Below are 24,896 nucleotides of genomic sequence, written 5' to 3' on the forward strand. Positions count from 1 at the left end.
GTGAAGTAGTGTTAATAAAGTGAGTAAAACCAGGATATCATTGTACATAGCAACAACAAGATTATGCAATGATCAATTTTGATGGATTTTGCTCTTTTCAATAATGAGGTGATTCAGGCCAATTCCAATAGACTTGTGATGGAGAGAGCCATCTGCATCCAGAGAAAGGACTATGGGGACTGAATGTGGATCACAACATAGTATTTTCACCTTTTTTGTTATTGTTGTTTTCTTGCTTGTTTTTTTATTTCACATTTTTTCCCTTTTGATCTGATTTTTCTTATGCAGTATGATGATTGTGGAAATATGTTCAGAAAATTGCAATGTTTAGCTTATGTTGGATTGCTGGCTATCTAGGAGAGGTGGCAAAGGGAGAGATAAAAATTTTGAACACAAGATTTTACAGGGATGAATATTGAAAACTATTTTTGCATGTATTTTGAAAAATAAAAAACTATTATTATTTTAAAAAAAGAACAGTTCATGCCAAACTAACTTTATTTTCTTTCTTGATAGAATTGCTATACTGGTAAATTAGAAAATCTACCTAGATTTCAGCAGAGAAGTTCACAAAATCTGTCATGGTACATTTGTAGATAGATAAGGGAGATGCAGGTTAGGAGATGGTATAATTAGGTTGATTGAGAAGTGGTTGAATGGCCAAGCTAAAAGAGGTTTCAAATGCAGTATCTCAGAATTGTACATGTGACTCTGAACTCTACAGATTGGATAATATAGAGGAGGGTGGACATTGGAAAACTCCTCCCTAACTCTTCACCCTATAAGGGAATTCACTTCATTGTTTTCTGCTAGCTGCTTTCCTGGACTTTGTAATCCCCAGAAATTAATCATTCTGCAAGTTGAAAACAAACCTGAAAAACTTATCTCCTCAGATCATCTCCTTCCCTGACCACAGGACTTCATCATGCCCTGAGTCAGGTACCCTTCCTTTTACCCCTTTTCAAATTCTTTTCATGTGTTGTCTTTCCCCAATTAGGATATGAGCTCCTTGAAGACAGTAACTGGTTCATATATTTATATTCTCCAGCTTGGTGCTTAGCACATAATAGGTGCTAAATAAATGTTAATTCTGATTGACTCTGTTTAGCACTTTCACCAATGGCTTCATTAAAAACAGAAATGGCATCCTGGTTAAATTTGCAGATGATGAATTAGGAAGTACAAGTTGGATCCAACCAATAAGTTTTATGATTGAGTTGATATTTTAAAATTTAAAAGTATTTTGACAGGCTCTAATACTGGGCTGTATTTAAGAATATTGCACTCAATAGCAATCATATAAAGTCTTTCTCAGGTTCAAAAAAATTACCTTTTTAGGGTTTGGGGGAGGTGTGGATTTAAGACAGTTCATTTAAATAAAAATTAGAAGCTAGGAGACAGCATACTCAGTACGAGTTTATAATGTTATTGGACAGTGAAAAAAGAAAAACTGATACAATAGGTTGCATTAGGAGATGCAACTGATGGCACAGTGAGTAGAGTGCCAGGCCTGGCGTGAGGATAACCTAAATCCAAATCTTGCTTCAGACACTTATTAGCTGTGTGATCCTGGGCAAGTCACTTAACCCTATTTGCCTCAGTTTCCTCTTCTGTAAAATGAGCTGGAGAAGGAAATGGCAAATCACTCCACTGCTTTTGCCAAGAAAAACTCAAATGGGATCACAACTGAAACTGTAATGCCGGAGAAATTGAGGCAAGATAGAGATTAGAGTTTTTAATATTTTATTTGGATTTCTAAGAGGGAGAGATTTTCTCCAAAGGATCCATTTTGGTCCCAGGGCTGATGTCTCAAAATATTCAGCAGCAGCAGCAGCAGCAGCAGCAGCAGCCAGGAATGTCAGATTCCAATGAAATATATCACTCTGAGCAATCAGGGGAGCAAGAGAGGGGGTAGAGTCCAAGCATTGGTTAAAAAAAAAAAAAAAGGAATTTCCAGAAATGGACCTTCAATCTGGTTCTCATAGGGTGGGGGTAGGACCATAAATTCTTGATAACTTAGGAGGACTTGGGAGCCAGGATGTCTGAACTCCCCTCTATCTTGACATTACACATTTACAGTTTATAATTTTAGAATAGCCAGCCATAAATTATATCAATCCTAATGGTCAGGAGTAGGGATTGCAACCAGGGGGGTTTCGGCAGAACAATTCAAGGAACTGAGGCAGGACAATTAGGGAAACTGAGGCAAGACAATAAAAGGACATAAAAAAACAAATGAACAACAACTGACTGTCCAGGTTATGGAAGAACCTGGAATACATTTTCAAGGCTTTCTTGATTGGGCTGAGTGAGACACTGCTGGTATAGTCTGGGAAGGGAAATAAGTCCCACTGTGAGTAAAGCTGTAAATCAAGAAAAATTGGCTTTAAAATAAGAAGAGACTGTCTTTAACATACCACCCATAACATGTTCTCCATATTGATTTTCCTACAATCATCAAAGTTCTTCTTGACTATCTAGACTATCTAGATCTCTTCCCTCTGAACAAAAAATTTGTCTTTACCATTCTTTCCTGAAATTGAAAGTGCTAATATATTATAATCTATATATATTTATTGATGACTACTACATGCAAGCATTTGTATGAGGCATTAGAAGAAATAAAAAGCAATATAAGACATGGTTCTTTCTCTACAGGCTACTTTTATTTTTGTGCAGTCAATTTAACTGTGTCTAAATCTTTGTGAATCCATGGACCATAGCACACAAAGTGAAGTTCACAGGATTTTCTAGGCAAAGACACTGGAGTAGTTTGCCATTTCCTTCTCCAGTGGATTAAGGGAAACAGAGTTTAATTGATTTGCCTAGGATCATACAGCTAATAGTTGTCTGAAGCTGCATTTGAACTCAGGTCTTCCTGACTCCAGGTACTCTGCCCACTGAACCATTTAGAGGACACTATCATTTGGCAAATAAAATTACCTGGACTTTCCAGGTCTCAATTTCTTCTTTAAATCAAGTTTACATTGAATAGTTAATGAATATTCTTTGGATCTGGCTATTCAGTCAGTTGTGAATTCTCCTAAATCTACCATTTTCTAGCTTAGGTCTTCAATGGCAGAATAAGAAATGTTGTAAAAGAAATCTAGGTAATTTATATTTACAGCATTTCCCTAAAGTTCAAGTATAATAATCCTATCAAAAAAAAAAGGAGATGATTTTTATCTGAAGGGGGTTAGATGACTTCTAAGGTTCCTTCTAGCTTTGACATTTTATGATTCCCAATACCTTGGATAACAAATTTATACATAATCTCATTTTATCCTTCCAAAAGTCTATAAAGTAAAAAGTAAAATATTCTTCTTTTTTTGTAGGTAAGGAAATTGAGCCTCACAAAGTTTAATTGATAAGAATTCATATCTTTTGACTCCAAGTCTAATGTTAATGTTCTTTCCACTGTATCATACATGTAGCCTCCAAATCTGAAGAAAACTCTGCTTTCCCTGTTTGCAAACAGGTATCACATATCCTGCAAATAGGTATCACACACTTTGTTATAGCCCTCCTTAGTGAAGAGGCTTCCCTGAATTCAAGAAATGTCTGGTACTCTAATGGAGACTAATGCTCCCACTGGGGAGGATGAATTCTTATAATTCAAACAATGTAGAGGATCACAGATAGTGGGGAACTCTGGGTGTGGTTCCCAGAGGGAACCTGCTAACAATGTCTGGTTGAGCTGCCAATCCCCGCTAAGATCTCTCAGCCTTCCTGAGATGTCAGGGGGTGGTGACAAGCTATCCTGTGATTGAAGCAGAGTGATATCAGGTGGCAAACTACGTACAATAATAGCAAGTTGTTTATGGGGTCCCATGTGCACAGTATATACTTGATGCATGCCCAGTGTTGTTTTGGTTACATAAGGGTATGAGGGTATAAAAGAAGAAAGAACTGGGAATAAATGGACTCCAATTTTCTACCATCCTTAGGAGTCCCGCCTCATCACTTCTCCACTAGGATGGTATATTTTAATCACCCCAGCACGGGGGCTCTAGAAAGCAGGACACAACAAAGATAAGGCAGATAGGTGATACAATGGATAGAGACTGGATCTAGTCAGGAAGATCTGAATTAAAATTAAGCTCAGATGCTTTATGGCTCTGTGACTCTGGACAAAACACAACTTCTCTTAACGTCAGTATAAATTCTCTTATAATTTAAATGGAATAATATTAGATGGTTACTTATTTCTCACTATCCAACCCTGAAATGGAAAGAATATCCATATCTCAGCTAATTCTACATATCTACAACTTTCCTTACATTTCCAAAATCTACCAACATCAGATTTTTGGCCTTTCTCCATCTACATCTTTATGTATTCTCATAAATTCATACTTTGTCATTTGTCGATACTCTATTAATGCAAACTGGAAGAAGTTCATTCCAAATTAGTAGATGTGGAAAATAATAATCATTAGGTATCCAAGCCTCTTTCATGATAGACCTTTTCAAAAGTTAGCTAAAATGGTCCTTGGAGAATAAACATACAGCCCATCATCAGACCTGTATTAAAATTTTTCTCAAATTTTCAAGACCCTCTAGAATTTGTACTCTATTAGTGAAGAATTCAAAGTCCAAGGGTCATCTCTAGGCCCAAATTAAGTGCCAAAATAGGGCTTAATGAAAACTATGATTCTTTATGTAATAAATTCCTTATACTGATACATCACTGTATAAAAATTCCTTCTCACTGACAATTCCATATGATTTCTCCTAACAACCAGTATACAGGTATCATTATAATACTCATTTTACAGGGAAGAACCTGGAGCCCAGCTAGAAGAACTGCTTTCCCCAGGGTGATACAATTAATAACCCCAAAATGAAGACAAAGACCAATGTTCTACTTATCATATTATGATGCCACTTTATCTAGGCCTACTATTCTATGTCTTTAAGCTACTTAATAATGTGCTGGTTTTCCAGTGAAACAGATAAAGTTACTTTTAATCCTTCTTGAGACTGTAAATTAACTTCCTAAGTATAGAGACAGAGTTTGGTTTCTAGGCAATAATGACAAAATGGTGGTCCAGTCCCCTTAAAGAAATGTCAAATTAAAATTAAAACCTGGGCCACTAATTCAAACAAGAATTTCTGTGACACACATGTTGACTTAGTTCTGAAATTTAACATTATCTTTGCTTTCATTATATTTTAATTTATTTTGTTAAATATTTCCTAATTACATTTTAATCTGATTCAGGTAGTACTGAGGAGTGCTGTGAACGACAGGTGGCATATATGACCCATCTGCCTAAAGGAATTAACCTCACAATATCCACATCAGTGTTGTAGCTTATAAAAAACAGTTCCTTCTGACTGCAGTAAGACTCATGTCACTTGACCTCAGTTAAAAGCAAAATGCAGCTTATAAGAGGAGTCAAAAGTTGCAAATGGTAACAGATTTTTGATAAATAGGGACTTCAAGTCTGCTTTGTTTTTCATGATCAACAGAGAGAAATCCCAATAGGCTCTCAAATAGCCTTTGCACTTTCAGAATGGGCTCATGCATTGATGAGGGACTGTTTTGTTCTCTTTTTGGTTGATGATAACAAGCATCATAGGATATAATGGATAGGACTGATGTAGGGGATAGAAAGTCAGACTTGAAGTAAAAAAGACCTAGCTTCAAGCCTGTCTCTGACACATAATAATGAGAACATAAACAAGTCACTTAACTTTTTAAATCCCCCAAGTAACTCTTTAAGACAGGGATTCTTAACCATCATGGATAGATTTTAGAGGGTCCTTGAACTTGGATGGGAAAAATTATATCATTATTTCAACATAAATGGCTTCAATTATAATCTGATATGTTTTATTTTATAATTTCTAAACATTATCCTGAGAAGGAGTTTATAGGCTTCATGATCGTGTCATTCATGACATAAAAAAGGTTAAGAACCCCAGATATAAACTTCCTGTCTGCAGGGCTGGAGGCAGTTTCCATACCTGAAACTTTTCACATTGATATAATCCCAGGATCAGACCAACTAACAAACAAACAACAAAATCAATCTAATGACTTCGAAGGAGGCAAGTATAAGACAATGGTCAGGTGGGAGAACATTTGTCTCTACGTTGTTAAAGGTACCTCTTTTATCACTTGATATAGTGATGTCATGATTTTCAAAAGTCCTTGGATCTTAGCATTATCGTATTAAAGTTGAAAGAGGTATTCTTCTTTCTTCTTTCTTCTTCTTCTTTCCTTATCAGTAGTATGAACTCCTCACAGAATATTCCCAAGAAGTAGTCATCTACCTTCTGCTTAAAATTCTCTGGTGATGGGAAACTCATTACCTCTGAATATATTCCATTCTCTATTGCTGGACAGCTTTCATTTCTGGGAAGTCTGTAACTTTGATCCACTAGTCTTAGTTTTGTTCTCAGAATCCAAATGGAATAAATCTTATTATTCTACATGACAGATCTTTCAGTGTGTAAAGACACTATGATGAGCCTCTTAAGCCAAAGAGTCACATTATCTAAATGTTACCCTCATGTTTAGTTAGAGTATCTGTCCTCCTCATTGTGATCAGATACTCACAGAACGCACAGTCTTTGAGAAAAAGCTGAGCTGATTATCTGAAAAGAAAAAAAGAAAAGAAAAAAAAGATCAATTAGTGGGGAGTTGCCTTGAATGGCAATTGTTGATGTTTTTATTTTTTTCAAACTTCATTTATTCCTTGACCTTTGTTCCTTCACAAATAAATATTCTTAATAAACAGTCTCAGGTCTCCTCAACAATAGTCCAACTGTACAGGTGATGAGAAACAAAAATCACATGCTCCATTCTTTGCTATTAAACTAATTCTAATTATGTTGGTATAATAAGTTGACACAAGAGAAAGAATGGCCACAGAATCATACCATGAAGTTGTGGTTTCTTAGCAACAAACTGGAAACTGTGTTAAGTAGTTCTCATTTTTAAAAAAAGGAAAGAAAAGAAATCTTGGCTTATGTGCATCAACATTTAGCCCTTAGTCATTATAGGATAATGTGATTGTTTTGAACCACTGAATGCATGTGGTAGTTCCATTCACAGATCCTCCCCCTCCAAGATTTAATACAAACCCATTGTTATTTATTTAGAAACCTAAATAACAGGAAGTTAAGAGCACAGGTCTTGGAGAACACTGAGTTTTAAATGACATCTAAGCTCCCTTCCAACTGTGAAAGCTTATTGTTCTACATTACTCAATTTAAAAAAAAATTTTAAAAAATTAAAAAAAAACATTTGAAGGATTATGTGATCATGGGATCATAGATTTAGTCAGAAAGAATCTTGTTGTTCAGTTGTTTTCAGTTATGTCCAACTCTTTGTGACCATACTTGGGATTTTCTTGACAAAAAATACTGGAGGGATTTGCCATTTCCTGCAACTCATTTTACAGATGAGGAAACTGAGGCAAACAGGATTTAGTGATTTGCCCAGAGCCACACAACTAGTAATTGTCTGAAGCCAGTTTTGAATTCAGGTTTTCCTGATTCCAGACCAGTCCTCTATCTGCCTCCTCACTGCCCAGAAAGAACCTTAAAGGCCAGTCTCCTCCTTTTTACAATTGAAGAAATTGAGGTTTATTGAGGTTGTGACTTACCTAAGATTACACACATCACAGATAGCCCAAAATTTGATATTTGAACTCTGGTCATCCAACTGAAAAGCCAAATCTGTTTCCAACATGCTATCCTTCATGGCATGGTGGATTGTGCTTCAGTTTTGGAGCTGAAGAACCTGAGTTCAGTTTTAGTCTTGGTCACTTGAGTGGCAAGGAAATCACTAGACCTTTCAATGCTTCATTTTTCCCATCTGTAAATGATAGTTTTAGGCTAGAATGCCTCTCAGGTCCTTTTTCTATCTCTGAATCACATATTTTACTTTTTAACAGAATGTGTCTGCTTTATCAGTTCATCATATTATACTCCCAGAGGAGGTTCACCACATGGGCAAGGAGAATACAAAACACTGGACACACTGTTATCAGGGTTTATATGCTGAATGTTTTGTATCAGTCTATCTGATTATCTGCCAGAAATATCCTCCCAGTTTCTGCCTGGAGGTTTGAGCCAATAGAAATAAGACATCTTTAAAGGTACCTGATCCTTAAGCTATGGTGTTTTGGATGGCTCTGATATGGGTTATATAAGTAAATGCTCACCCCTCCAAAGAACATCAAATATTCATTATGGTGGCAGCCACTCCTTTGAGGCTAGAATGTGCTCAAAATTGGGTCAGGCATCTATCTCTGTACTATATTTATGATACTTCTCGTTGCTGTAGCCTAGAAGACATGGATATTATGAAAGGCACAAGGACATAATCATCTTCATTATCTTATACATTATTTTGCTATAAATTATGCTATTTTGCCTACTGAAATATGGGAAAGGTTTTATTTGTTCACTTATTATTTCTGATAATTATTGTGGATAGAGAGGAAAAGAAACAGTTGCCATTGATGATCATACGATCAGTCATTGGTGAGTCAGGCAGGAACCAGCAGGCATTAAGGCAAAACTTGATGCAGTATTTTATACTCACTGCACCACAGTTCTGCTGAAATCAACAGCATTATAATATATAGTGTTGCCTGGTTCCTCTGCATTGCCTTATTCATCTCTGTGGAGATTCTAGGGCTCAGAAAATCTTCCATAGAGGGAGGCAGACACATCAGAATTTGTAAGAAATATTGCTAGAAATGAAACTGCCCTAACTTTCTCTAGGGGAGAGAGAGGATAGCTCTTTGGTACGAAGCCAGGGATGACATTTCAATGCCCTTTTTTGGTTTCCTTTGACCTTGCTACTTGTACATCTGGGAGAGAAGAAAGATGAGTATGACTAAGGTTACTAGGAACTATAAAAGTGATCCCTTCTGGATCACTGCATTGTCCTGGCGGAGTATTTGTGTGGCTCAATGCCACTATGAGTTATGCCTTGCAGGATTACCCGACAGATATATTATAGTGAATGACCAAACATGATCCACTTGAGAAGGAAATGGCAAAACACTTCATTATCTTTACCAAGAGAACCCCCCTGCCAAATGTGATCACAGAGTCAGACATGATTGAATGACTGCACAACATAAAAGGTATGGATACACCCATCAGGGTTACCCAGAAGCCATAGCACCATGAGAAGGAGATGGTGGGAGGGGAACGGAGGGGGAAGAAAAACCAGTGTAGATTATGAGAAAATAATTTAAGGATATGCAATAATTTAAGTAAAATAATTAAATGTATAGTAAATTAAACAGTAATTCAAAATTATCCTACTTGACTGAATTTCTTTTCATTCTTTCTTCTGTTCTATTCATTAGAAATATTCCAATAATCTTTTGGGGGTGTAGAACCTCATTCCTAATCTTCCTCACTTCTCAAAATACCTCCTTATTATATATCACTATCTATTTGTCTATACCTACACACAAAAAATGTATATATCAGAATCAGGGAAGAGCTTCACTAATTAAATTCCTATGGGTCGAGCTACAGTGCTGGAAGATAACTTCTTCTCCACTTTCCTTTAAAATCATGAATGTGAGATTGGGGTAAGACAAGATAGAAGCCTCTCTCTAACCCCCTTCCTACATTATAGGTCTACATGACCTATCTGGGGCAGCTAGATGGCACAATGCATAGAATGCCAGATCTAGACTCAGGAAGATTCCTCTTCTTGCATTCAAATTCAACCTCAGAGATTTACTAGCTGTGTGATCATGGGCAAGTCATATAACCCTATTTGACTCGGTTTTCTCATCTGTAAAATGGATCATGAAGAGTTAGATTCAACTGGAAATGACTAATATAGATCAGAGTGCTTCCTGCCACAAAGAAAATCTAGAAGAGGGGAAGCCACAACTATGTAATTCTTTTGTATTAATTTCTTTAATTATTCAAATCTAAATGATTTTTAATAATCTGAATGGCCTGGGAAGTGACACTTAAATAAAATATTTCATGGGATGAGGGTTCAGAAATAGACATAGAAAGAAGATTTAATATTTTAAGTGCTTTGCACAATACTCCATTTCATCCCTTGTATTAAATTGGCATCCAATTAGCAAGGGATTAATTAAAGCTGTTTCAGTACAGCAGAATGAGGTTGTAAGAGGAAAATGAGCAACATAGATACTCATTTGCAGGTTGAAAGCTTTTTAGTGGCCAGTGGAAATGCTGGAGGGAATCTGAGAAATGGGCTCTCATACACATCAGAAAATCACTTATAAAGATCTAGATTGGTGTCACCTGGTCAGCAACTCAAACATTGCACTCAGGTAACTAAACTATCTTATTGAATAAATAGGATAGTAATATTTTGTCTTCAACTAAGGAATTAATAATTTTTGTGTCATGGATGCCCTTTGATGATGGTGAAGCTATAGATGTCTTCTCAGAACAATGTTTTTCATTGCACAATAAAATACATAACCTTGCAAAAGATAGAGTGGATACAGTGCTAGATCTAGAGTCAGGAAGACTCATCTTTGTGAGTTTAAATGTGCCCTCAGACACTTACTAGCTGTATCTTAGGCAAGTCATTTAACTCTGTTTGCCTTGGTTCTTTATCTGTAAGATGAGCTGAACAAGGAAATAGCAAACCACTCCAGTATCTTTGCCAAGAAAACTCCAAACAAAGAGTTGGACACAACTAAAAGTGACTGAACAACAACAAAACATTATATATTTTTTAAAAGGTCACTGATCTTAAGTTAAAACCTTTGCCTTAGGCAATGCCACTATTTATCTAATTCATACACATTCTAGGAGTCTCATAAGAATCTCATAAGAATTATCATAAGAATCTTTTTGAAAACATGGCTGAGCATAGTTTCTGGGTACTAAGAAAGATGACATTGAAAACTTGCCAATGGCACACCTTGGTAGCATGGAAAGTATAAATCCCTACAATGACATTTACTGTCTAGGGGGCAACAACCTCTCTGCTGTTCAATTACTCAGCCATGTCTGATTCTTCATGACCCTTGTATGAAGTTTTCTTGGAAAAAATACAAAGGTGGTTTGTGTTTTCCTTCTCCAGTGGATTGGGCAAATAGAAGTTAAGTGATTTGCAGGGTCACACAGCTAGTGAGTGCTTGACATCAAATTTGAACTCAAGTTTTCCTGACTCTAGGCTCAGTGCTTTATCTAATGGTCACCTACCTGGCTTTAATCTCTCAGCTCCTTATTTTTCTCACCTATGAAATGAATGGGGTGGAGCAGTTTAGGATCCCTTCCAGCTCTAACACTATGGTCCTATAAACTATACATTTTAACTAATTATTATAAGAGCAATATTCTAGCCATCTCCCTCAATGTCAGTGACTAGGGTGCAGTAGACAGAGATGTGACCCTCAGTGGCAATGGACAAAACAAAGTAGGAAGAAATTATGGGTTCTAAATATCATTATGGGACAGGAGAAGACAGAGATATGAATGCTGAGGGGCATTGGGAAAAAATGAAGACCTCAGTGGGTTCCCAGTGGAAAGGGACAATGGTGGACAGGGGAGAAGCTCTCAGCAGTGGTGGTATCCCAGTGGCACAAGAATGGGAGCTAACATGGACAGTAGTGAAAAGCAGGTATACTGCTAACTGCAATGTAGAATTGGTCCCTCCTATATTATTCTCAATACCCAATGATCACTGGATAGCTCTTCCCCAATGAAGGTGTTCTTGTCCTACAGGGAAAGAAACTGTGTAGCAATTCAAGACCAGCAGGTAGTAGGAGACTGTGATAATAAAACAGATACCCAGCAGAGACACAGCTTGGTGAAAAAGATACCTCATACTTCAGTATTGGAGAAATGTATGTTCTGCCATTTGTGTTCCCTAGCCATATATGCTCCTTGCATGAGAACTCTGCCTCCACTGGTGGTACTATGAAAGAATATATTTAATATATAATGTAATAATCATATAATATGTTTAACATATAACTTATGGGAGAATATATTTCTCTGTGTATGGGGAAAAAGTGCCACTTATCTTGCTGTGCTTTGTGTTACAATGTCTTTTTAACTATGTTCTCTAGTTATCTAGTAAAGGAAACAGGGTGAACTATGGTATTCATCCAGGAGGGGTTAATCAAATAATATAAGACATATTTCTGAGGATAGCATTCAGGAAGAAATTTTTGTGATGAGAAAGGGCTGAGTGACATATAAGTAAAAAGTAAAAACAGGATAACTTGAGGAGGAAGAATACACTTAACTACTAAGGAGGTTAGGAAAGATTTCTCTTAAAATATGGCATTTGCAAACCCTTGAAAAAGGCTAGGGATTCCAAGAGGTCTAGCATTAAAGAGGGAGTGTAACTTTATAACCAAGTTTCTTTTTTCTAAAAATAGTATTTATTTTTGATTCTGAATTTTTTTTATTTTTATTTTATTTTATAATTATAACTTTTTTTTTGACAGTACATATGCATGGGTAATTTTTTATAACATTATCCCTTGCACTTACTTCTGTTCAGATTTTTTCCCTTCCTCTCCCAACCCCCTCCCCCAGATGGCAGGCAGTCTTATACATGTTAAATATATTACAATATATTCTAGATACAATATATGTGTGTAGAACCAAATTTCTTGTTGCACAGGAAGAATTGGATTCAGAAGGTAAAAATACCAGTTTACACTCATTTCCCAGTGTTCCTTTTCTGGATGTAGCTGATTCTGTCCATCATTAATCAATTGGAATTGGATTAGCTCTTCTCTATGTTGAAGATATCCACTTCCATCAGCATACATCCTCGTACAGTATCATTGTTGAAGTGTATAATGATCTTTTGGTTCTGCTCGTTTCACTTAGCATCAGTTGATGTAAGTCTCTCCAAGCCTCTCTGTATTTCTCCTGTTGGTCATTTCTTACAGAACAATAATATTCCATAACATTCATATACCATAATTTACCCAACCATTCTCCAATTGATGGACATCCATTCATCTTCCAGCTTCTAGCCACTATGAAAAGGGCTGTCACAAACATTTTGGCACATACAGGTCCCTTTCCCTTCTTTAGTATTTCCTTGGGATATAAGACCAGTAGTAGTATGGCTGGGTCAAAGGGTATGCACATTTTGATAACTTTTTGGGCATAATTCCAGATTGCTCTCCAGAATGGTTGGATTCTTTCACAACTCCACCAACAATGCATGTGTCCCAGTTTTCCCACATCTGATTCTGAATTTAACAAATACCAAATAAAATGAAGATTTCTATACAAAGTAGAACAAGAATCCAGAAGAGGATTGATACAATTTATGTTTCAATTTTTACACGTTTTTCAGTCATGTCCAACTTTCTACAATCCAATTTGGGGTTTTCTTGGCAAAAATACTGGAGTAGTTTGCTGATTTCTTCTTCAGCTCATGTTCAGATGAGGAATCTCAGGCAGTGTTAAGTGATTTGCCCAGAATCATAAAACTAGTGTCTAAAATTTGAATTTATAAAGATGAGTCTTTTTAATTCCAAGCCCAATATTCTATATATTGTACCATACATTTCAGTTATCCACTGGCAATTAAAAAACAATCACTAACATTTCCTATTAACCAATACTTTTATACCAGAGTTGTGAATCTTCAGCATGTGATAGATTAGTTTCATTTCTTCTCTTGCTAGTAGAAATAGCACTTTGGGAAATATTCTTGAAAAATAGGAGAAAGAAAAAATAAGGGGAGGGAATGAAAATTTCACAGATGAGTAAAAGCAGGTTCATAGAAGCAATTTTTGGGGTGTAATTTTTTTTAGTAGAACCTATGATTTCACCCATATGGGGAGCATCCAGCAGAAAAACTTCCTCCACCACTGAAGATTGTATTTTCTATGCAACGTAGTGGTCATTTGTTAAATGATTTGCCCTAGAGTCAAATAACCAAAATGTGTCTGAGTTAGGACTTGACCTTCAGACTTTCTGTCTCTGTATACTCTGTATAGACTGCCTCTCAGGAGCAAGATTGAAAATCTTGAAGATGACTGAAAATGTTGGGTAGTTTACTGTTAACAACTATCCTTTGGAATAGGGTGCAATATAATGTAGCCAGCTTTGGGTGGAGTGGCCTATATCAGAAAATACTGTGTTTTCTTCGGGGTAACATTTTAACATTGCTAAATATCAGTAACTACATTTTTCTAGTTTGAACACAGCAAGGTAGACAGCCATATAGAGTAAGAGTGGGGGGAATATGAAGTGCATTCTACTATTACATTTTTGTGATCTCTTCTTATAAAATCTTTCTCTTGTTCTTGACTGGGAAAGTCTTAAGCATCTAGTATGTTTTGCTTCCTCAGAAGGATCCTGGTCCCTCCCGACAGCACTCAAACATAAGACAACTAAACATTAAACATAGGCAAGTTGTGCCGCAAAACATGGAAGGATTTTGTATTTGAGCCCATAAACACCCAAGCAAACTCTTTCACATTCTCCATGTATAAAGAACTCAAAGTAGAACCTTCTGACCTTAGAAACTATACAATTCCCATGTCTCAGAGTAACAGGGAAGAATTCTCTCCACCATATCCTGGTAATAGAATTCATTTGTTCCCAGTTCTCTGCAATAATCTCTTCTCTTTAGCAATCTTGTTATCCTGGTGCCAGTTAAATGTTCCTGTCATCCACTGCTTGCTTTTGAGAATTAATCCCTTGGAACAGGCTTTTCTCTCTAGGTCTGTGTGCACTAGACATGTCTATAACTAGATTCTTTTCTTCAGGTACAGTACAGATCTTTTTCCAAAGCCATGTGCAACTTGACATTTAACTCATTTGGCTGTATGAATTTGTTTTCTCTCTGTGTCCTTCACACCTGGAATGCTCTCCCTCTTCATCTCTACCTCCTGGTTTCCCTGGTTGTCATAACTAAAACCCTATCTTCTATAGGAAGACTCTTACATTCCCTTTTAATTCTAATACTTTGCCTTTGTTAATGATTTTCTATTTATCCTGTATATTGTTTGTATACATTTATTTGCCCACTGTCTTTCCACATTAGATTGAGTGCTTCTTGAAGGCAGGGCCTGTTTTTTGCCTTTCTTTGTATCCCCAAGACATAGCACAATGACTGGCACGTAGTAGGCAATTAATAAATATCTAATGACTGATAGCATAGGGAAAGAAGGTCTTGAGAAAGCTGCTCACTCAACTCTTCTTGGTGTATTCCTATGATATTACCTTGAAAAATATAAGTGCTTTGTATGCCACAAGATTTGGTTCTCTTTAGTAAGTAGGATTTATTTTTTTTAAGTCACACTATAGAGTAGAACTAAGAGAATGTTACACACAGAAACAAGATTATGTAATGAACAACTGTGATGGACTTGGTTCTTTTCAACAGTGAAGTAATTCAAGCAATTCCAATAGATTTGTGACGGAAAGAGCTATCAGCATCTAGACTGGGAACTATGGAGATTGAATGTGGATCAAAGCATAGCATTTGCACCTTTTTTGTTGTTTGCTTGCGGTTTTTTTTTTTCTTTCACCTTTTGTTCTTATTTTTCTTGTGCAGCATGATGAATATGGATATATGTTTGGAAGAACGGGACTGGTATACAAGATTGCTTGTTGTCTATGAGGGGGAAGGAGAAAAATTTGGAACACAAAGTTTTGCAAAAGTGAATGTTAAAAAATATCTTTACATATATTTTGGAAAAGTAGAAAGCTAATAAAAAATAAAGCCACACTGAAAACCTCTACTAAATAGTAACATAATTCCTCAAATATAATATTGCCCATAAGTACTTAAATGCCCATATTTTTGGAGCACCACAAGGTCTATTTGATATCCATTGTCCAACTTTAACCTAATTTAATTTTTTTATAAGAAGGAAAGTTCTGGATAGGCAATCTTTTCAGTAGGTCCTTGAAAATGCCCCAAAAGACAAGGCACTGGAGATTTCCTCAAGAATCCCTGAAATAAGATAGGGAATCCATATGTAAGGCTATGTTTGCCCCTGAACGAGGGCAAACATACTAATTATTTTATTAAAACTTTTATTTTTCAAAATACATGCAAGGACAATTCTTCAACATTAGCCCTTGCAAAACCCTGCGTTCCAATTTTCCTCCCCTTCCCTCATGCCCTCTCCTAGGTGGCAAGTAGTCCAATATATGTTAAACATAGTAGAAATATATGTTAAATCCGATATATGTATACATATTTCTACATTATCATGCCGCACAAGAAAAAAAGAGAAGCAAAATAAAATGCAAGCGAACAACAAAAAGATTGAAAATGCTATGTTGTGAATCACACTCAGTTCCCACAGCCCCCTCTCTGGGTGTAGAAGGCTATCTTCATCAGTGAACAATTGGAATTGGTTTGAATCATTGTTGAAGAGAACCATGTCTATCAGAATTGATCATTGTATAATCTTGTTGTTGCTGAAACACACTAATTTTGAAAAGCAAACAAGTCAAAAAAAGAAAAACAACACTTGAGGTTGATTAGTAAAGATTTCTAGGCCACTGGACATACCTTATTCTTAGACTTTCAATCCATAAAAAAAAAAATCTCACATCAGTAACTTTGGGCTCATGTCATTATGAAGCAAATATATTCAACAGTTAGTCTCCAGGTCAAGCAAGCACTTGGGCCATGATTGATTCAGAGTAAATATAAAGAGCAATTCTTTCTGTTTTGACCAGTAACTCTGAATCTTTCCCTCCTAGATTTTTTTTGGGTCTTGTAAAAGAGGCTATTCTCTGCTTCATTTTTTACCTGGCCTTAATCACTGATTCTACCTCATTCACATTGAGACCTATTAAAGACCTTAAATTAAAAAGGTCAAAGTCTCCCACTGCATCCAAGGCCATCTCCAGTGTTCTAATCTATGTCTAGCCCCTGGATCCAGATGGCTCTGGAGGAGCAAATAAGATTAGCCCTCCCTCACTTAAATCCAATTCACTTGCATCTCGTGGTATCAACTCCATGAAGTCCTGGTCCTCTTTAAGAACGAAAGACAAACAACACGCAGAGTTTGGAATCAAATTTAGGTCACGTGACTTTCAAGTTCAATGTTCTTTCTACTAACCTAAGTTCCTTCCAATTTATATGTTTTGAATGAAAGTATATTTGGGAAAACCCTTTGTCCATCTAAAGCTACACAATATACGTGAAACAAAGCAAATGATTCCATAGAGTTACTCTTTGTTGTGAGATACATTATGTATTGAAAGAAAATGATACTAGAGAGTTCAGCAGAGTAGAACAAGTAGAAACTTTATAATCATTGAATAAGGGTACAAAATTTATTAATTTTGATCATATAATCAATGTCTTTTGCAGTACTTATAAGTCATACATAATTGTTATATTTGCAATTTTGCATATAAATTGCTTATTTTGTTGTGCTATTGCTATGCCATTAATGAAAATAAATTATATTATATGATGTTGTGGAAATAAGTTAGAGAACTCTAGTCCTAATCCTATCTCTGATGCTCTCTATGTGATCCTTTTTTGAGGCCATATTTTTGTCATTTGTAAAATGAAGAGGTTGGACTAGATGATGACTTCTTGTCTTTTTTGTGTGTCACAGAATTTCCTGGCAGTATGGTGAAGTCTACAAGCCCCTTTCAAATTATAGTTTTTAAATGCACAAAATAAAATACATAGGAATACAAAGGAATTAAGTATATTAAAATAGTTAATAGAAATTTTTTTTAATTTTTCTTAGTACTATTTTGTTTTTCCAAATACATGTAAATATAGCTTTCAACATTCAATTTTTCCAAACTCCTCATTTTTTCTCCCTCTTTCCCTTCCACAAGATTTGGTGTCTGATACAGGCTAAATATGTGCAATCCTTTTAAATATATTAAAATATTTTTAAAATCTAAAAAGTTCATAGATTCCTGGTTAAGAACCCTAGTCTACCAAAAAGTTATCAAACTGTGCATACCCTTTGATCCAGCTTTGCTGCTATTGGGCTTATATCCCAAAGAAATACTAAAGAGGGGAAAGGGACCTGTATGTGCCAAAATGTTTGTGGCAGCTCTTTTCGTAGTGGCTAGAAACTGGAAGATGAATGGATGTCCATCAATTGGAGAATGGTTGGGTAAATTATGGTACATGAAGGTTATGGAATATTATTGCTCTGTAAGAAATGACCAGCAGGATGAATTCAGAAAGGTTTGGAAAGACATCAACTGATGCTGAGTGAAATGAATAGAACCAGAAGATCGCTGTATACTTCAATGCTGTATGAAGATGTATTCTGATGGAAGTAGATATCTTCAACATAAAGAAGATCCAACTCACTTCCAGTTGATCAATGATGGACAGAAACAACTACACCCGGAGAAGGAACACTGGGAAGTGAATGTAAATTGTTAGCACTACTGTCTATCTACTCAGGTTATTTATACCTTCGGAATCTAATATTTAACATGCAACAAGAAAATTGGATTTACACACATATATTGTATCTAGGTTATACTGTAACACATCTAAAATGTATGGGATGCCCATCATCTAGGGGAAGGAGTAGAGGGAGGGAGGGGATAATTTGGAAAAATGAATACAAGGGATAATGTTATAAAAAAATTACTCATGCATATATACTGTGAAAAAAATTATAATTATAAAATAAAAAGAAGAACCCTAGGCTACATAATCTTTCAAGTTCATTCTAGCTATGAATCTTATGATCACATGAAATGCTTTGGAAATGGAATTTTCATAGTACAAAGCAGTAGTCATTAAAATGATCTGGTACTGGATAAGAAACGGTGAGGGTGATCAATGGAACAGATTGTGAAATTACAGAAGCAAATAAGTACAGTGACTTATCTAACCATTCCAGCTATTAAGGTACAAACTTATTATTTGACAAAATGGGTAGTTTTTATTATGTAAATTATGTATATTAAATGGGTAGTTATTATTATGTAATATTAGATTTTTTCCAAAAATAAAATTAATGTAGCTAAAATTAAAAGAAAACCAGGAAACTGAAGAAAATTTTTTGCAAGTTTCTCTAATAAAGGTGTCATTTTTAAAACATCCTAAAGATAAATTTATAAAGAAAAAAAAATAGGAGTCCCCTATTGACCCCAGTTGGTTAAGGGATCAAAGAATATGAATAGGAAGGAAATCAAAGCTATTAAGTCACATGAAAAAATGCTCTTAATCATTAATAATCAGTGAAATACAAATGAAAACTCTGAGATATTACCTCATATTCATCAGACTAACAGAAAAGAAAAATAACAAATTCTGGAAGGCATATGGGAAAATAAGTATATCAATGCACTGTTGCTATAGCTGTAAATTAATCCAATCATTCTAAAGACCAATTGCTCAAAGAGCTCAAAGATTTAAAACTATGCTTGCCCATTGACTCAACAATACTACTTGGTCTATAACCCCAAGGAGATCAAAGAAAAAGAACCAATATGTACAAAAATATTTATAGCAGCTCTTTTTGTGGTAACAAAGATTTAGAAACTGAAAGAATGACCATGAATTGGGAAATGGCTGAACAAGTGATTGTACAGGAACAAGTAATGAAATATTATTGCACTACAAGAAATGGTAAAGGGAATAATTTCAGAAAAACCTGGGAGGATCTGAATGAACTGACAGAAAGTGAAATAGGCAGAATCGAAACAATCTATACTCTGATCAGTACAATAATCCACCAGAACTCCAAAGAACTCATGATAAAAAATGCTATCCACTCCAGATAAAGAACTAATAGACTCAATACAGACTGAAGCATATTTTCTTTTATGTCTTTATCTTTCTCTCCTGCCCTCAACATGGCTAATGCAGAAATTTGTTGTTTGTTTTTTTTAACTACATATGTATAATGAATATTCAAATTTCTTTTTCATTGGGTGGAGAAGGGGATGAAGGGAGGGAGTGAATGTGGAACTAATTTTTTTTTATTAAATTTTAAAAATTTAAAAAAGAAATGGATTTTTCCTGTGAGCAAACCTCTCTTTTCCATAAGCCCCAAAGAAAAACAAAATAAAGCCCTCCCAAAAAAATAACTTGATAGTGCATACCCTTTGATCCAGCAATATTATTACTGGGCTTATATCCTAAAGAGATATTAGAGAGAAAGGGACCTGTATGTGCAAAAATGTTTGTGGCAGCCCTCTTTGTAATAATGGCCAGAAACTGGAAACTGAGTGGATGGCCATCAATTGGCAAATGGCTGAATAAACTGTGGTATATGAATGTAATGGAATATTATCGTTCTGTAAGAAATGACCAACAGGATGATTTCAGAAAGGCCTGGAGAGACTTACATGAACTGATGCTAAGTGAAATGAGCAGAACCAGGAGATCATTGTATACTTCAACAAGACTATATGATGATCAATTCTGATGGGCGTGGGCCTCTTCAACAATGAGATGAACCAAATCAGTTCCAATAGAGCAGTAATGAATTGAACCAGCTACATACAGAGAAAAATCTCTAGGAAACGAGTGTGAACCACTACATAGAATTCCCAATCCCTCTATTTTTGTCCACCTGCATTTTTTATTTCTTTCACAAGTTAATTGTACACTATTTCAAAGTCCGATTCTTTTTGTACAGCAAAATAACCGTATGGACATGTATACATATATTGTATTTAACTTATACTTTAACATATTTAACTTGTATTGGTCAACCTGCCATCTGGGGGAAGGGGTGAGGGGAAGGAAGGGAAAAATTAGGACAAAAGGTTTTGCAAATGTCATTACTGAAAAATTACCCATGCATATATCTTGTAAATAAAAAGCTATGAATAAAAAACAAAAAATAACTTGAAAGATTCCTTGGATGTTGATTCTTATGATCCTGAATGTCATTCATTTCATATAATACCTCTCAGTGCCTCTTTCCACTGCTAGTTCCTGTTTGAAAGCTCTAAGAAAGTTTACCCTAACTACCATAATCCTTAGATACTGAACTAAGAAAAGTGAGAAAGGGATGGAAATAAATTAATATATGTCTCAGAGGCTCTAGGAAGTCACATCTGGAGTTGTCAGAACAGCTGTTTTACCTCAAGGTTTTGTCGTCATGGTAACAGGTTAACCAGTTGTAAGAGCCAAGTTGTCCAGTTCACTTTCTTCTTTTAGTTGAAATATGGCAAAAATCTTTTTTTTCTTGATGAATCTGACTGACAAAAGTGGGAGATTCAGTCAGACTTGCTTCACTCAGCATTTGGTATCTCCCCTACAAGAATCACTTTTTTACTTTTTTTAAATAAGTGAAAGATCTTTCTGAGAATCTCTTCTTTATAGATGAAAAAAAAAAAAACAAAAAAAACTGAAGCAGAGAAGGTGATTGCCCCAAGGCCACACAGTTAAGAAGCAGTGAAATTAAGACTAGATCCAGTTTTATTAGTTCTTCTGTCTAAATTCCTTTTCATCTTCCTTTGGCTGGAAGAAAAAATTGAACTGGAAGACATGGATAGGGTATGGAAAGTTCAATTATCGACACTTAAAATAGTGAAGCACTCCTTCCATTCAACTGTGTCGTGTTTCATTTCCCCACTCCTCTAAATTAGAGGGACCCTAAAGAGTGTGCTGCTTGTTGTAACTTCCAGCAAGATTGCCTGCAAGAACAACCCACCGCCTCTTTCCTAAAACTATCACCAGGGCAACTGTCACTACCACCTTTACATTCAAGCCCATAAGCATTTTCTTGCACCCACATCCAGAGCTTCTGGGCTCACACCTATAATCAGCTCTTAGCTTCTACTTCTGGAAGCAACCTTATAGACAGCTAGCTCCCTGCTTCCCCCAGCTCTGTCCCTCTAAAAACTCCCCCTCCCCCTACCTTATTCTGTCTTTTCTCGCCCACCTCTTCCCAGGAGACAAATGCACAATCTGCTCTCTGCATATATCACCACCCCTGGAGGAAAGAATCTGCCCCATTGTTGCTGCAAAAGCAAAAAAGCTACCCATACAGGAGGAAACCACCTTAGTAGGGAAGGGAAGATAGAGAAAGAGGAGAAGAAGAAACAGACAGACATGGGCATGTTCAGGCAGAAAACAAATGCCAAAAACAATAGAAAAAATTTCTAATCAGACTATAAGTATAATTTTATTTTACAGATAGGAAAACTGAGGTCCTATGTAATTTGGGGCAATTGCTTCCTAGTTTCTGGAAATTCTTCCATTATTCTCAATTTCTTCATTTTTAAAATAAAGGGGTTATAAATAAAGATGATAATGATGATAATAGCTAGCATTTATATAGACTTCAAGGTTTACAAATCACCATATATAAATTTTATATATATATGATATACATGTATTTTACTTGATCTTCACTCTAACTCCATGAAGGCTGTCCTATTATTATTATCCTCCTTTTTACAGATGAGAAAACTGAATCAAAGGTCATATGACCTAAGTTTTAAGTTTACACAGCTAACAGTCTGAGGCAGGATTTAAACTCAGATCTTCTTAACTCCATGTCTACCACCTGCCACCTGATTGAAGATAATCTTCAGATTTCAATGTAAGAGTGACAGTGACTGACTAAAGAATACCATCTCAGGGCTGAAAATTTTACAACTGAACATGTCTGTAGATGAATTGAGTTTATATTTAAATAGCTTGTTTAGTTGTTTCAGTCACATCTGACATTTTATGACCCCATTTGAGGGCTTTTTGACAATGATACTGGAGTGGTTTGCCATTTCCTTCTCCAGTTCATTTTACAGATGAGGAAACTGAGGCAAATAAGATTAGTGACTTGTCCAAGGTTAGTGACTCAGTAAGTATCTGAGACTGGATTTGAATTCAGGAAGATAAGTTTTCCTGACTTCAGGTCTAACACTATCCACTGTACTACCTAGTTGCTCTAAAATTTGTGATTAATAATTACATCTTTCCAGCTAGCTAGCTGGAACCTTAGAATTAAGCCAACTCTCTTATTTCATAGATGAAGAAACTAAGTTCTGAGAGAAGGCTCATGATTTACCTGAGATCAGACAGGTAGTGAGTAGCAACACTTCTTCCACTTGCACAATAATGGCTCCCTTAAGGGAATTTAATACAACCAGGTTTAAGGCCAAGGACTGGTCACTTACACTGATTCTCAGTTTTCTCATGTATGCAAAAGATGAAATCATACTACCATCCAGTGGAGAGGAGGGGAGGCAAATAGGAGAATAAAGATCTGGATTCAGATCTGAGCTCAACAAAATCAAGCAATTCATCAATAGGCATTTATGAAGCATCTACCAAGGTTCCTTCTCCCACTTGACTCAATGTAGTATGGTTCCTTTGACTGAGGAGGTCCAATGACCAGGAACTCCTACTTTATAAGGTAACCAGATCCATTACTGTACTTGTCTATAACTAAGGAACTTCCTTCTTTTTTTAATTAAAGTTTTTTATTTGTAAGGATAATTTTTCAACATTGACCCTTGAAATATCTTGTGTTCAATTCCCCCCATTTCCCCAACCCCCTTCCCTAGATGGCAAGTAATCCAATATATGTTAAACGTGGTAAAATATGTTAAATCAATATAGGCATATATATTTATACAATTATCTTGCTTCACAAGAAAGATCTGATCAAAAAGAAAAAAAAATTAAAGAGAAAATAAAATGCAAGCAAATAACAAAAAGAGTGAAAAAGCTATGTTGTTATCCACCCTCAGTTCCCACCGTCCTCTCTCTGGATGTAGATGGCTCTCATCATCACAAGATCATTGGAACTAGTCTGAATCATCTCATTGTTTAAAAGAGCCACACCCATCAGAATTGATCATCATATAATCTTGTTATTGCCATGTACAATGATGTCCTGGTTCTACTCATTTCACTTAGCATCTGTTCAGGTCTCTTTAAAATCATCCTCCTGATCATTTCTTACAGAACAATAATATTCCATAACATTCGTATACTACAATTTATTAAGCCATTCTCCAACTCAGTTTCCAGTTTCTTGCCACTACAAAAAGGGCTGCCACAAACGTTTTTACACATGTGGATCCCTTTCCCTCTTTTATGGATACAAACCCAATAGAGACACTGCTTAATCAAAAGGTACGCACATTTCGAGAGCCCTTTGGGAACAGTTCCAAATTGCTCTCTGGAATGGTTGGATCTTAGGAACTTCCTTCTTACAGTGATTAATGCAAAAAGGAACTCTATCCCTTTTCAGAAATTTTCTTTGCCAGGATCTCTTCTTTCTTCTGATCACTTTATAACCATACTCTCTCTCTACCTGGATCTAATCTCAAACATTGCTAATGTGTGCATAACACTCTTAATAATAAACTCCTCAAAGGAGAGAAGATGTCATGTCTATCTTTTTACCTCCATACCTAGAAGTGGTTTTGGATATTGAATGGATATGTGTGTATTCCCTCTCCCTATGAAGACTACAACTGTGTTTGTGTCAGCTGCACTATGCAAGAATATTGCAATGCATCCATATTTAATTTGAAGTTAATATATTCATTTTTATAATGTACACAGTGATACATCTGTTAAGACTTTTAAAACTGCAAATGCTATCCTTTAGAAAGAATTGCCATTAGTTATTAACAGAGGGAAAAGCTTTATCTCCTTAAAGCAAAGCCTCTATTTCAAAAGAAGATCATGTCTCATGGTCACACTCTTAGTAGAGTTTTAGAGTATTTAGAGTTAAAGAACATTCAGGGATACTACAGCACCTGCTGATGTTTTGTTTTTCTATTTTCCTATGCATTTTGCTGTGTACTACTATCTTATCTTATTATATCTATTATATCCCCAAACTGCTAAGATCTCTCCCTGTTTCCAAAAATTCTAATGCTCATGTTAGCCTTAATGAAAAAGTTTTTTGGTAACAGCTTACTTCCTATAAACAACAGATTTCCACATCCTGAATAGAGATAAGAAATATGATTATTCTGACATCTGCCATCAATCTAGCTAA

At 35.8% G+C, this 24,896-nt stretch overlaps 1 long non-coding RNA gene across 1 annotated transcript; it reads right to left on the bottom strand.

The window, feature by feature from the left end:
- Positions 1–263: 263 nt before the first annotated feature.
- LOC141556129 (uncharacterized) lies at positions 264–24,839 on the bottom strand. The gene is made up of 4 exons (XR_012486438.1): positions 24,028–24,839; positions 21,016–21,128; positions 6,569–6,606; positions 264–349 (listed from the first exon to the last, which is right to left on the bottom strand). It is a non-coding gene; the product is annotated as an uncharacterized LOC141556129 (long non-coding RNA).
- Positions 24,840–24,896: the final 57 nt, after the last annotated feature.

The sequence above is a fragment of the Sminthopsis crassicaudata genome, chromosome 2 (genome assembly GCF_048593235.1).
Source record: "Sminthopsis crassicaudata isolate SCR6 chromosome 2, ASM4859323v1, whole genome shotgun sequence".
Taxonomy (NCBI): domain Eukaryota; kingdom Metazoa; phylum Chordata; class Mammalia; order Dasyuromorphia; family Dasyuridae; genus Sminthopsis; species Sminthopsis crassicaudata.